We start from the raw sequence: 12,118 nt of genomic DNA, 5'->3' as shown, positions 1-12,118 counted from the left end.
GACTTTGGGCAAGTAATTTAGTATCTCTAAACCCTACTACTGTTCATAAAACACGGATACCACTACTCACCCTGCTACTGTTGTGAGGCTCAAATCAATGTATGCAAATATTTTTGTAGCAATAAAGACCATGAACCCAGATGATGTGGTAGTGACAAGAGCACATGCATGAGGTCAGGCAGTCATGGGCTCCTAATAGCTTGTGCCCTTGAGTTGACCTTACCTTCTCTGAGCAGATGACTTCACTTCTGGATTCTCTAACCTCTAACGTGAGAGTTAATATAACCTAACCTGCCAAGGTGCTATTAAGGACAAAGTCAGACAGTGTGTGTGAAACAACTTGGCACACAGCTGCTAAAATTTAACTTCCTTCCTGTTGTCTAGTATTGTCTTTAAGCTTCTAATACATACAGGAAATCAATGAATGGTTAGCAAATCCAGTGGATACAGGTTGTTTTTTTTTTATTGTGAGAGTTCAAAGGAAATAAATATAAGGGTAATGTTGGGGTTTAAGACCAGGGAGCAAATTAGAATATGTTACAAAAAGAAATCGATTCTAAGCGAACGACAGACCAGGAAGACCAGATCTCAGAGAGAGTGGAGAACTCAGCTCTGGGGCCCAGTCAATCAAGGCCAAGCCAGTCCGCCTTTCCAAGGAGCCTCTGCTCTTCTCCCCAGCCCCAGCCTGTGATAGTGCCTGCTCCAACGAAGCACACCCCTGACTTCTCAGGGGTTGCCCAAGAGCACTGGGTCCTGAGGAATGCATTTCATATTCTGCACTGTTCTGCAAGGACAGCCTTGGTGTCTGTCATTTAGAGCTAGAGTTGTAGGGCACTTGGCTCACAATTAAGGAAATATGTTAGAACAGCGATTTTCAACCTTCCTCATCTCATGGCACAAATAAACTAGAATTCTGCTGATATGACCAAAAAAATGTATAATTTTGATTCATTGACACCTGACAACTATTTTCTTGGCTGTCATCATTTTTTTATTTGACAGTCTAAGGGAAAAGAGGTCAGTGCCCTGGACTAAATAGTCAGGTATTGTGTGCATTAAAAACCCTGTGGCACACTGCTTGAAAATCACTGTGCTGGAGTGAGGGCGGGAGCTGCAGGGAGAACCAGGAATAGCAGTAGTGTGTCAAGGTTAACAACCTGGACGTCTGGGTTCTGTAGCAGACACCATTGGTTGCGTACCTCATACCTATTCCCTGCCCCCGTGTCCATTTTTCCTAATGGGATCTTCATTTTGTTTTGCCGAGCAGCCAGCAACTTCAGGGAAGCTTGAAGCCAGCCCTAGAAGTGAGTCTTGATTAATATAAGCCCATGATAGTGGTCCCATACCTCTTGCCAATGATAGGCTAGCATAAGCTTGAGGCATTCTGGCGACACGAGAGGCAGTCTGGGATGAGAGAGAGTCCTGGGAAAAGATTCTTTGCTCTTAAAAGAGAGGCACAATGAATTAAAAAGAAAAAGATGGACAAGACGGAATGATGTCTTTTCCTGCCTCTAGAAGTTCTGTGGATGTGATGATGGAACTTTGGCAGGCATCGTGAAACCTAATCTGGGGACAAAGCCTGAATACATCAAGGGCGGGTGTCAGAATAGAAAAGCCTGGGTCCTTGATGGTAATGTAGAGACACCGAAATAACCAACTGTTTCCTGTAAAATAACTTCATTACTGTTTAGGTGACTTTAAGTTTTCTTTTACTTAGAGCCAAAGGTATCACAATGTAGAAAACAAAACAAAACAAACAAACCACTTAGCCCTGACCAGTGAGGCTCACTTGGTTGGGCAGCATCCCACAAAGCAAAGGGTGACCAGTTTGATTTCTGGTCAGGGCACATGCCTGGGCTGTAGTTCAGTCCCTAGTTGGGGCACGTCGGGGAGGCAACAGATGGGGGTTTCTTACATCAATGTTTCTCTCCTTCCCTTCCCCATCTCTAAAAATAAATAAATAAAATCTTTCCAAAAAACCCCACCGAGTTCAGCTCCTAGCTTTACTAGAAATATAAGGTTTTGCCATATTCATCTCATCGAACATCAGTTTTCTCAACTATAAAATGGGGAACTAACTTCCGTCCAAGATGGAGGCGTATGTCAGTACACTTTGCCTTCTCTCACAGCCAAAAGAAGGAACACAACAAATTTAAAAGCAAAAAATAACCAGAACTGCCAGAAAATAGAACTGTGTGGAAGTCCAGCAACCAAGGAGTTAAAGAAGAAACTTTCATCCAGACCAGCAGGACGGGCTGACAGGCAGCCAGGGGTGGAAATGAGCAGCCGGGCAGAGAAGACGTGCAGCAAGACAGTGGCTGGAGGACTAAGGCAGGCAAGGCGGCGGCTGGAGGACCAGGGGGTCCCACATTTGCGTGTGGATAAACCAAAAGGAACAACAGGGGAGCAAGACAGGCCGCACAACCAGGGTTCCAGTGCGGGAAAAGAAAGCCTCAAAACCTATAGCTGTAAAAACGTGTAGGAGTTGCAGCAGCAGGAGAAACTCCCAGCCTCACAGGAGAGTCTGTTGGAGAGACTCACAGGGTCCTAGAATGTACACAAACCACCCACCCGGGAATCAGCACCAGGAGGGCCCAATTTGCTTGTGGGTAGCAGGGGAAGTCACTGAAAGCCGGCCAAGAGCTGGGCAAGTGACACTGTTCCCTCTCCAAACCCTCCCCAACAAAAAGCACCACAACACAGAGACCTGGGTAGCCCTGCCCTGGCGAATACCTAAGGCTCTGTCCCTTCCAACGTAACAGGCACGCCAAGACAAAAAAATAGGGCCCAAATGAAAGAACAAATCAAAACTCCAAAAACAGAACTAAAGGACGAAGAAATAGCAAACTTAATAGATGCAGAGTTCAAAACTGGTAATCAGGATGTTCACAGAAATGGTTGAGTATGGTCGTGAAATAGAGGAAGAAGTGAAGGCTATGCAAAGTGATATCAAGGGAACCAACAGTAAAGGGAAAGAAACTGAGACTCATATCAACAATTTGGAGCAGAACGAAAAAACAGGACCAGAACAGAATGAAGAAACAAGAATTCAAAAAAAATGAGGAGAGGCTTAGGAATCTCCAGGGCAACTAAACGTTCCAACATTCAAATCATAGGGGTGCCAGAAGGAGAAGAGGAAGAGCAAGAAATTGAAAACTTATTTGAAAAAAATAATGAAGGAGAACGTTCCCAGTCTGGAAAAGGAAAAAGACTTTCAGGAAGTCCAGGAAGCTCAGAGAGTCCCAAAGAAGTTGGACCCAAGGAAGCACACACCAAGGCGCATCATAATTACATTACCCAAGATTAAAGGTAAAGAGAGAATCTTAAAAGCAACAAGAGAAAAGGAGACATTCCCTACAAAGGAGTTCCCATAAGACTATCAGCTAATTTCTCAAAAGAAAACTTGCAGGCAGAAGGGGCTGGCAAGAACTATTCCAAGTCATGAAAGGCAAGGGCCTACGTCCAAGATTACTCTATCCAGCAAAGCTATCATTTAGAATGGAAGGGCAGATAATGTGCTTCCCAGATAACGTCAAGTTAAAGGAGTTCATCATCACCAAGTCCTTATTATATGAAATGTTAAAAGGACTTATCTAAGAAAAAAAAAAGATCAAAAACTATGAGCAATAAAATGACAACAAACTCTCAACTATCAACAACTGAACCTTAAAAAAACAAAAACAAACTAAGGAAACAACTAGAACAGGAACAGAATCACAGAAATGGAGATCAGAGGGCAGGGGGAGGGGGAAGAATGGGGGAAAAGGTACATGGAATTAGAAGCATAAATAGTAGGTACAAAATAGACAGGCGGAGGTTAAGAATAGTATAGGAAATGGAGAAGCTGAAGAACGTATATGTACAACCCATGAACATGAACTAAGGGGCAGGGAAGGATGCTGGTGGCAGGGAGAGTACAGGGTGAAGGGGAATAAAGGAAAGGGAAAAAATGGGGCAACTGTAATAGCATAATCAATAAAATACATTTTCTTAAAAATAAAAAATAGTAAATAAATAAAGTGGGAAGCTAATATTACTACCTCAATGAGTAGGACAAGAAAGATGAGATGATGCATAAAGAGCAATTGACCTAGTGCCTATCTTATGTTAAATCCTAAATAACTAGAAATTCAGTGTTTGGTTGAAATTTGGAAAGAAAGAAAAGAGTTGAGGACAGTAACAGAGGTTCAGGATCACCTAGAGCGGTTTGTTTTTTTTTTAAATATTCATGTCTGGCCCCAACCACATTTTTCTGGGAATTAAGACCCTGATATATATTTTCTTGAACATCTTAATTTAGAAAAAAACTAATATATAGAAAAAATATAATAAAAATATAACCATTACCTGGATTTACCAATTATTAATATTTTGCAGCACAGAAGTGTATACTTCCATGTGCCAGGAAGGAAGGAGAAACAAATATAGATAAGCACTAATATTTATACCACACTCATCTCTCTCAAGCATCTCACAGTAGGTGAACCAGCCACCCTTATCAACCAACTCTGCCTGGGGAGGGCAGGCCATGTGTTATAGCCCATGATGGCTTCAGCAGAATAGGCTACAGACAGACTAGCCTGGTAAACAGGTCTAAAACCAAATAAGTTAACTAGCTAATAGCTAAGCAGTCAACTCAGTAAACTAGAAAAAGGAACATCATAAGCTGATGAAAATAGGAAAAATTTTCCCTGGCTGGTGTGTCTCAGTGGATTGAGCACTGGCCTGTGAACCAAAGGGTTGCTGGTTCAATTCCTAGTCAAGGCACATGCCTGAGTTGTGGGTCAGGTACCTAGTAAGGGGCATGTGAGAGACAACCACACATTGATATTTCTCTCCCCTTTCTCCTCTCTCTAAAAATAAATAAAATCTTTTAAAAAAAAAAGAGAGAGAGACTAATAGGATATACTCCAGGGCTGCAACAATGATGGAACTAGAAAATCTATCAGTGTGGTTAATGTCAATAATCCAATGGAAATAAAAGCCATTTAATCACCCTGACAGATATTGGAGAAATCTTTTATAAAATGAAATTTCCATTTGTGATTTTTTAAAAAGGATTTTTAGTAAACCAAAAATAGAAACATGATAAAGAATATTTGAAAGGAACAGCCATTATCAAACTACATCAAAGAGAAAAACCAGAACCAGGGTTGGCAAACAGATCTTGTTCACTGAACCAAATCCAATTAATTGTAGTCACTTTTAGGAGTGATAAGGTGAGCTTTCTGGAATAGGGTCATGGCTTAGCAGAGAAAAGTACTAAGGATTAGCTGTGTTTGCCATGGGCATAAAATGTAGAGCATGTAGAAGAGTTGATAGTCTTTCACTGTAGTCAATCTTTTAAAAGTCAGAACCAAGACAAGACTGATCACTCTCACCTTTATATTCAACATTATTCTAGATGGTCTAAACAGTGCATGAAACAAAATCAAGTAATAAGAACCATAAAGGTTGTTAAGAAAAATTTTATCTGCTTACCTACAAAACTCTGACAAGCCACTGAAAAACAATGAGAATAAGAGTACTATAGGATGGCTCATTACATGAAAAATATATTCAAATGTCAACTGCTTTCTTCCTAACCAGCATTACCAGTTAGATGACTCATTGGAGGACTTCTACTTCCAACATTATGACAGCTGTTCTTATGAGGATTTATTGAAAGCAAATCAACTATATATGCTATAGGTCATTGTGTGTTTTTCAGCAATTTTACTGGATTCTAATCCCTAGTGCAATGACTAAGGAAGAAAAACATAAATGTTTTTTAAAGAAACAGGAAAATTAGAATGGTGTGCTAAAAAAATATTTACTGAAACCAAAAGAAAGTAGAAGAGGAAGAAGAGAGCAATAAAACAAAACAAAGCAAAACAGGTCATGAGAAAAAAGATGCCCACACAAAAACCTGTATATGATTGTTCATAGGAGCATCATTTATAACAGCCAAAAAGTGGAAATGATCTTCAACTGATGAATAAATAATCATGGTATATTTGTACAATGAAACATTATTTAGCCATAAAAATAAAATATTTTTCAACCACTGGTTGTTGGTGCCAACTCCAACAGGAATCCTCAATTTGTGGTGAGACGGAAACTGTATTCAGTGCAAGCAGCTCAACTGTGATACAGCACAACTGTAAGAACAGCTCAATAATGAAGCAGCACAGCTGTGGAACAGCACAGTTATGAGGTGGCCCTGGAGCGAGACAGCCCTTAGACAAGGCCCCTCTGACTAGACAGCTCTGCTGTGCTCTGCCTGCTCTGCCTGCTCTGCTCCACCCTGATCTAGCGAGATTATCCCTCGTGGTTCAGCTCGAGCTGGGGAAGTGCAGTCTTCATTCAGCCTTTGATGGAAAGTAAGACCCCAGAGAGCTGATTTATATAGAGAGAAGTCCGCACCCCTGGTCCCTGATTGGTTCATCCTCATGCAAATGAAGCTCCAATCCTCAAAGTTTAATTGGTCGAAAAGACTATCTCGATTAGTCATAATGGAGCCACTGGTCAGTAGAGATGCTCATGGGGATACAGTTGTGTAGCTCCAATCGGACGAGATAAACCTCAGTCCTGTTGGTTTAAATACAATTCCAGGATCTCCTTTATAAGGGCTGGCTCAGATGGCAGGAACACAGAATAGGCAGGCACTTCAGTGTGGGAGGCAGGCAGTTTGATGCAGGCATCCCCTGAAGTGCACTTTGTGTCAGAGGCCACTAGAAATAGCTGTTAGGCCCTGCTTTAAAATTTGAGCCCCATTAGCCATCAGCCCTTCTTAATAGGTATCTTCTTCTCATGATCCACATACTGATACATGCTATAACATGAATAGACCTTGAAAATAATAAAAGAAGCAAGATACAAGAGATCATATAGTGTATGAGTCCATATATGAAATGTCCATAAGGGGCAAATCTATACAATCAGAAAGTGAATTAATGGTTGCCTAAGGCTGAGGGTAAAGGAGTTTGGCAGGGGGGTGGGAGGGTCAGGTATAGGGAGTAACTGCTGATGCACATGAGGTTTCTCCTTGAGGTAATGAAAAATTTTTAGAACTACTGTATAGAATAATATAATAAAACCCATTGAATTTACTTTAAATAGGTGAATTATATAGTATGTGAATTATATCTCAGTAGAGAGCTGATAAGTAAAATTGTAAAATACAAAAAATATATAACGTTAAAAGAAAAAGGAGAGGAAGATTCAAAATCAAATTGTGTTTATTCTATAAATGCAAAGTTAGTTTAACTTTAGAATATTAATGTAAAGTGTCATTGTTTAGAAATCTTTTCTCCCTTTCTACACCACCTCTACAGAGTGTACTTTGGGCTTAGCCCTGTGATTTGCTTTGGCCACTGGGATGTTGACAGACATGGTGTGATCTAAAGACATGAAAAGGAGTTGCAAGACTGTGCTTGTCTTCTTGTCCTTCCATCACCGTGAGAAGAACATGCCCAGGCTGTCCTGCTGGTCCCAGAAGTGAGAGACAGAGGGAGCATAGCAAAACCCTCTAGCCAATCTAGCTACAAAAAAAAAAAACAAAAAAAACAAAAAAACCCTACAGTAGACATGAAACTTAATAGTGAAACACTAAAAGTACTCTTTTAAAGATCAGGAACAAGATACAAGGGTTTACTTCACTCAACATTATATTGAAGTAAGTAAGGGAATAGAAATTAAAGGTATAAATATTAGAAAGAAAATTATAGGAAAGATTTTGGCTTCAGTTCTGAGTGAGATAACAGAAGGTTTAAAGCAAAGAGATAAAATGATCTGACTTGCGCATTAAAAGGAGTATTTGGCAGCGGTGTGGAAAATAGGCTGTAGGGAGACAAAGGCATAAGCAGGGAGACCAAAAAGGAAGCTAGTTCAACAATCTAGGCAAGAGACAGTCATAGCTTAGACTGAGTTAGAGGCAGTGGAAATGTCTTATGAAGTCAGCTTATGGATTTCAAACATACAAGCATATGAAATTTGCTGATGGGCTGGATATGGGATAAAGAGAACGAGAGGAATCAGGGTAACTGACTTGTCTTGCTTGAGCACCTAATAGATTGGATTTATTGAGATGGGGAGAACTTAAAAAAAGACCAGAAAGAGTCAAGATTCAAGATTTCTCTTTGGTAGTCATCAGGAGTTTTTTGGTTCCATTTTTATTTTATTTATTTATTTGTACAGATAGGGGTAAAAAGGAGAAAGAGAGGGAGAGAAACATCAGTGTGTGGTTGCCTTTCACATACCCCCCACTAGGGACCTGGCTCACAATGCAAGTATGTGCCTTGACTGGGAATCAAACCCTGGCCCACAATGCAGGTATGTGCCTTGACTGGGAATCAAACCAGCAACCCTTTGGTTTGCAGTCCAGCACTCAATCCACTCACTGAGCCATACCAGCCAGGGCAATAGTCATCAGTTTTGAAAAGCCAATTAGATACCCTACTGGAGATGGTAAATAAGCAACTGAACATAGGATTCTAGATGTCAGAGGAGAATTTAGGTCAACAGAGAAAAAATGATAGTTATTACTATATATGTAGTATTAAAGCCTTGGAGTTCATGGAATGACCCACTGTGTATGTGTGTGCAGAGAACAGGTCTGATGATGGAGCTCTGGACACACTCGTTTATTCTTTTTAAGATTTTATTTATTTATTTTTAGAGAGAGGGGAAGGAACAGAGAAAGAGAGAGTGAGAGGCATCGATGAGAGAAACATTGATTGGTTGCTTCCCATGTGCCCAACCAGGAAACAAACCCACAATCCACGCCTGTGCCCTGACCAGGAATCAAACCAGTGACCTTTTGCTTTGCAGGACGATGCTCAACCATCTGAGCCACACAGGTCAAGGCTGGATACACCAATGTTTAGAAGTCAGGAAGATGAAGAATCAGCAAAAGAGATTTAAGAAAAAGGAACCAATAAAATTAAATGAAGAAAGTATTTCAAGATGTGATAAAGGCATTATGGTCATATAGAAAATGACCTTAGCAGGTAACACTAATGAAGTGCTATGACACCTAAAACTTATTTTCAAATGGTACAATAAAAATTACATGATATCCTAGCCCTGGCGGGTGTGGCTCAGTGGATTGAGTGCCGGCCTGTGAACCAAAGGGTTGCCAGTTTGATTCCCAGTCAGGGCACATGTCTCGGTTGCAGGCCAGGTCCCTCAGCGAGGGGCATGAGAGAGGCAACCACACGTTGCTGTTTCTCTCTTTCTCCCTCCCTTCCCCTCTCTCTAAAAATAAATAAATAAAATCTTTTTTATAAAATTAACATGATATCATCCCACACCATACCACGAGATGGAACAAACACAACAAAATGTAAACAGTTATTGAAACTAGGTGAGAGTATACAGGTGTTCATTGTACATTCCTCCAACTTTTTGAGGTTTAAAATTTTTATAATAAAGAGATGGTGGAAGGGACTGTTTTAAGAAGAACAGGGAATTGACTATATATTCATTTCACTGCTCTTCCTGAGGTCAAATAATCTATATCCCTAAGACCCAGACTGTGGTCTTTAAATACCATTTCCAATTAAAACGAACGATGAATCACTGGAAAAAATAGTGGATACCAGCTCTGGTCTAGGAATATATAAAATGAGCCTGGAGGACTTTATCACATCAAAGGGGGAAAAAAAAAGCCTTAAGGGTCATATCAGAAGGACCCAGGTGCTAACTTGAATAAGTTCCCCTGGCCAAAAAAGACAATTTAAACATCAAAATTATAAAAACGGCCAACGATTGAAATACATCATGTATGTGTTAAATTATGAGTTAATAATAGTACTAAAAAAACCCCTCATTGTTCCTTTTTGGGGGATGCTATACCTAGCATCCAACTCATTAAAAGCTGATAAAATAAAAGGGAAACAAACATTTTTCTTGCCTTTCCTACATGAAATATATCTCTAGTGAACAAGTGGATAATGGGAAAAAGCTTCTCTTTGTAGAGGTATTTCTTCTACCTAACAGAGAAAGGAGGACAGGCTCTCTGTTCCTCCTGTTCGACACCTGCATCTGTCTGCACGGTGCCAGGTAAAACCTCAACCCTGAGATATAGCGGTGAAGGTCGAGTGAATAGATTTGGCCATATTGGGCACCTGGTTACCGGAGCTGCTTTTACCTCTGGCAAAGTGGGTATTTGTCACCATCAATGACCCCTTCATTGACCTCAGCTACATGATATACATGCTCCAGTATGACTCTACTCATGGCAAGTTCAAAGGCACAGTCAAGGCTGAGAACGGGAAGCTTGTCATCAATGGAAAGTGCATCTCCATCTTCCAGGAGCGAGATCTCACCAGCATCACAAGGGGATGCTGTTGCTGAATGTGCTGTGGAGTCCACTTGCGTCTTTATTACCTTGAAGAATGCTGAGGCTTTCTTGAAGGGTTGTGCCAGGAGGGCCACCATCTCTGCCCCTTCTGCGGGTGCCCCTGTGTTTGTGATGGGTGTGAACCACGACAAGTATGACAACCCCTCAAGATTGTCAGCAACACCTCCTGCACCCCCACTGCTTGGCAGCCCTGGCCAAGGGCATCCATGACAACTTCAGCATCATGGAGGGACTCATGACCACAGTCCAGGCCATCACTGCCGCCCAGAAGACTGGATGGTCCCTCTGGGAAGCTGTGGCGTGATGGCCAAGGGGCTGCCCAGAACGTCATCCCTGCTTTTATTGGTGCTGCCAAGGCTATGAGCAAGATCATTCCTGAGCTGAAATGGGAGGCTCACTGGCACGGCCTTCCATGTCCCTGCCCCAAGGCTGTGGATATGACCTGCCACCTACAGAAAGCTGTCAAAAATGATGACACCAAGAGGATAGTGAAGCAGGCATCAGAGTGCCCCCTCAAGGGCATCCTGGGCTATACTGAGGATCAAGCTGTCTCCTGCAACTTTAACAGTGGCACCCACTCTTCTACCTTCAATGCTGGGGCCGGCATTGCCCTCAAGGACCATTTTGTCAGGCTCATTTCCTGGTATGACAATGAATTTGGCTACAGCAACAGGGTGGGGGACCTTACGGTCCACATGGTCTCCAAGGAGTAAGAGCCCCCTGGACCACCAGCCCCAGTGAAAGGAAGAGAGGCCCTCAGCTGCTGGGGAGCCCTTGCCCCAAATCAATCCTCCCAACACACTGAGAATCTCTTGACCTCCACAGTTTTTATCTCATACCCCCTGAAGGGGAGGGGCTCAGGGAGCCCCATCTTTTCATACGCAATCAATAAAGTTCACTGTAAACCCCCTCAAAAAAAGAAAGACAGAAGAATATTATTTTCTAATTCCTATGTTAATGAACCTAGACCAGTGATTCTCAATCAGGGACATTTTGCCCCCTGGGGGACAACGGGCAATTGTCTAGAAACATTTTTGGATGTCACAGTTAGGGGAGTTGTTACTGACATTCTGCGAGCTGGGGCCAGAGATGCTGCTAAACATTCTACAAGGCACAGGACAGCTCCCTACAGTAAAGAAGTATGTGGCCCAAAATATCAATAGTGTCATGTTAGATCAATGTTGGTCTAGACAACGATCATCATTAGTTACTAACATCACAAAGAGACCATCATGGTATGACTCCTGGTAAATGTACTAAAACCACCTCTGAATTAGTGTTGCCAAAATAATCAAATCTAAATCTAATTAAGTCTCTAACTACCAATTTACTGGAAATACAGAGCTGAGGAAGATGCTAAATTATACCAGAAGAAGCTCAGCAAGGTTCAAACTTTGAGAAACTCTACAGGATAAATGACCTGGTTTCTTAAAAAAAAACCATTAATTAAACAGTAAGTGGAAAAAGATGGAGAATAAAGATTTTCAAAAATTTCAAGAGACATATCACCTGCAAGGTATGGTCCTTATTCAGATTTTGATTCAAATAAACAATTGTTTAAAACTACCGTATTTTGCTATGTATGATACGCACTTTATTTCCCAAATTTTTGAGGGAAAAATAAGGATGAGCATTATACATGGGTATAATGATTACATACCAAAATGGTCTTACTCACTCAAGGTTAAGAAGAGTCCATTGTTCTATTCTCTCTGTTTTTGTGTGGTTTTTTTTTACTTTTGACATTTTCCATCATAAAAAGTTTGAAAAACA

The 12,118-nt window shown here is 41.2% G+C and overlaps 1 pseudogene; it reads left to right on the top strand.

Moving 5' to 3' along the window:
• The first annotated feature begins 10,478 nt into the window (after positions 1–10,478).
• LOC129079136 (glyceraldehyde-3-phosphate dehydrogenase-like) lies at positions 10,479–11,058 on the top strand (annotated as a pseudogene).
• Positions 11,059–12,118: the final 1,060 nt, after the last annotated feature.

The sequence above is a fragment of the Pteronotus mesoamericanus genome, unplaced genomic scaffold (genome assembly GCF_021234165.1).
Source record: "Pteronotus mesoamericanus isolate MK-2021 breed Mesoamerican mustached bat unplaced genomic scaffold, CSHL_Meso_final contig_78, whole genome shotgun sequence".
NCBI classification, from domain to species: domain Eukaryota; kingdom Metazoa; phylum Chordata; class Mammalia; order Chiroptera; family Mormoopidae; genus Pteronotus; species Pteronotus mesoamericanus.
The sequence above is the reverse complement of the archived record's forward strand: the minus strand, read 5'-3'. Positions and strand labels throughout refer to the sequence as shown.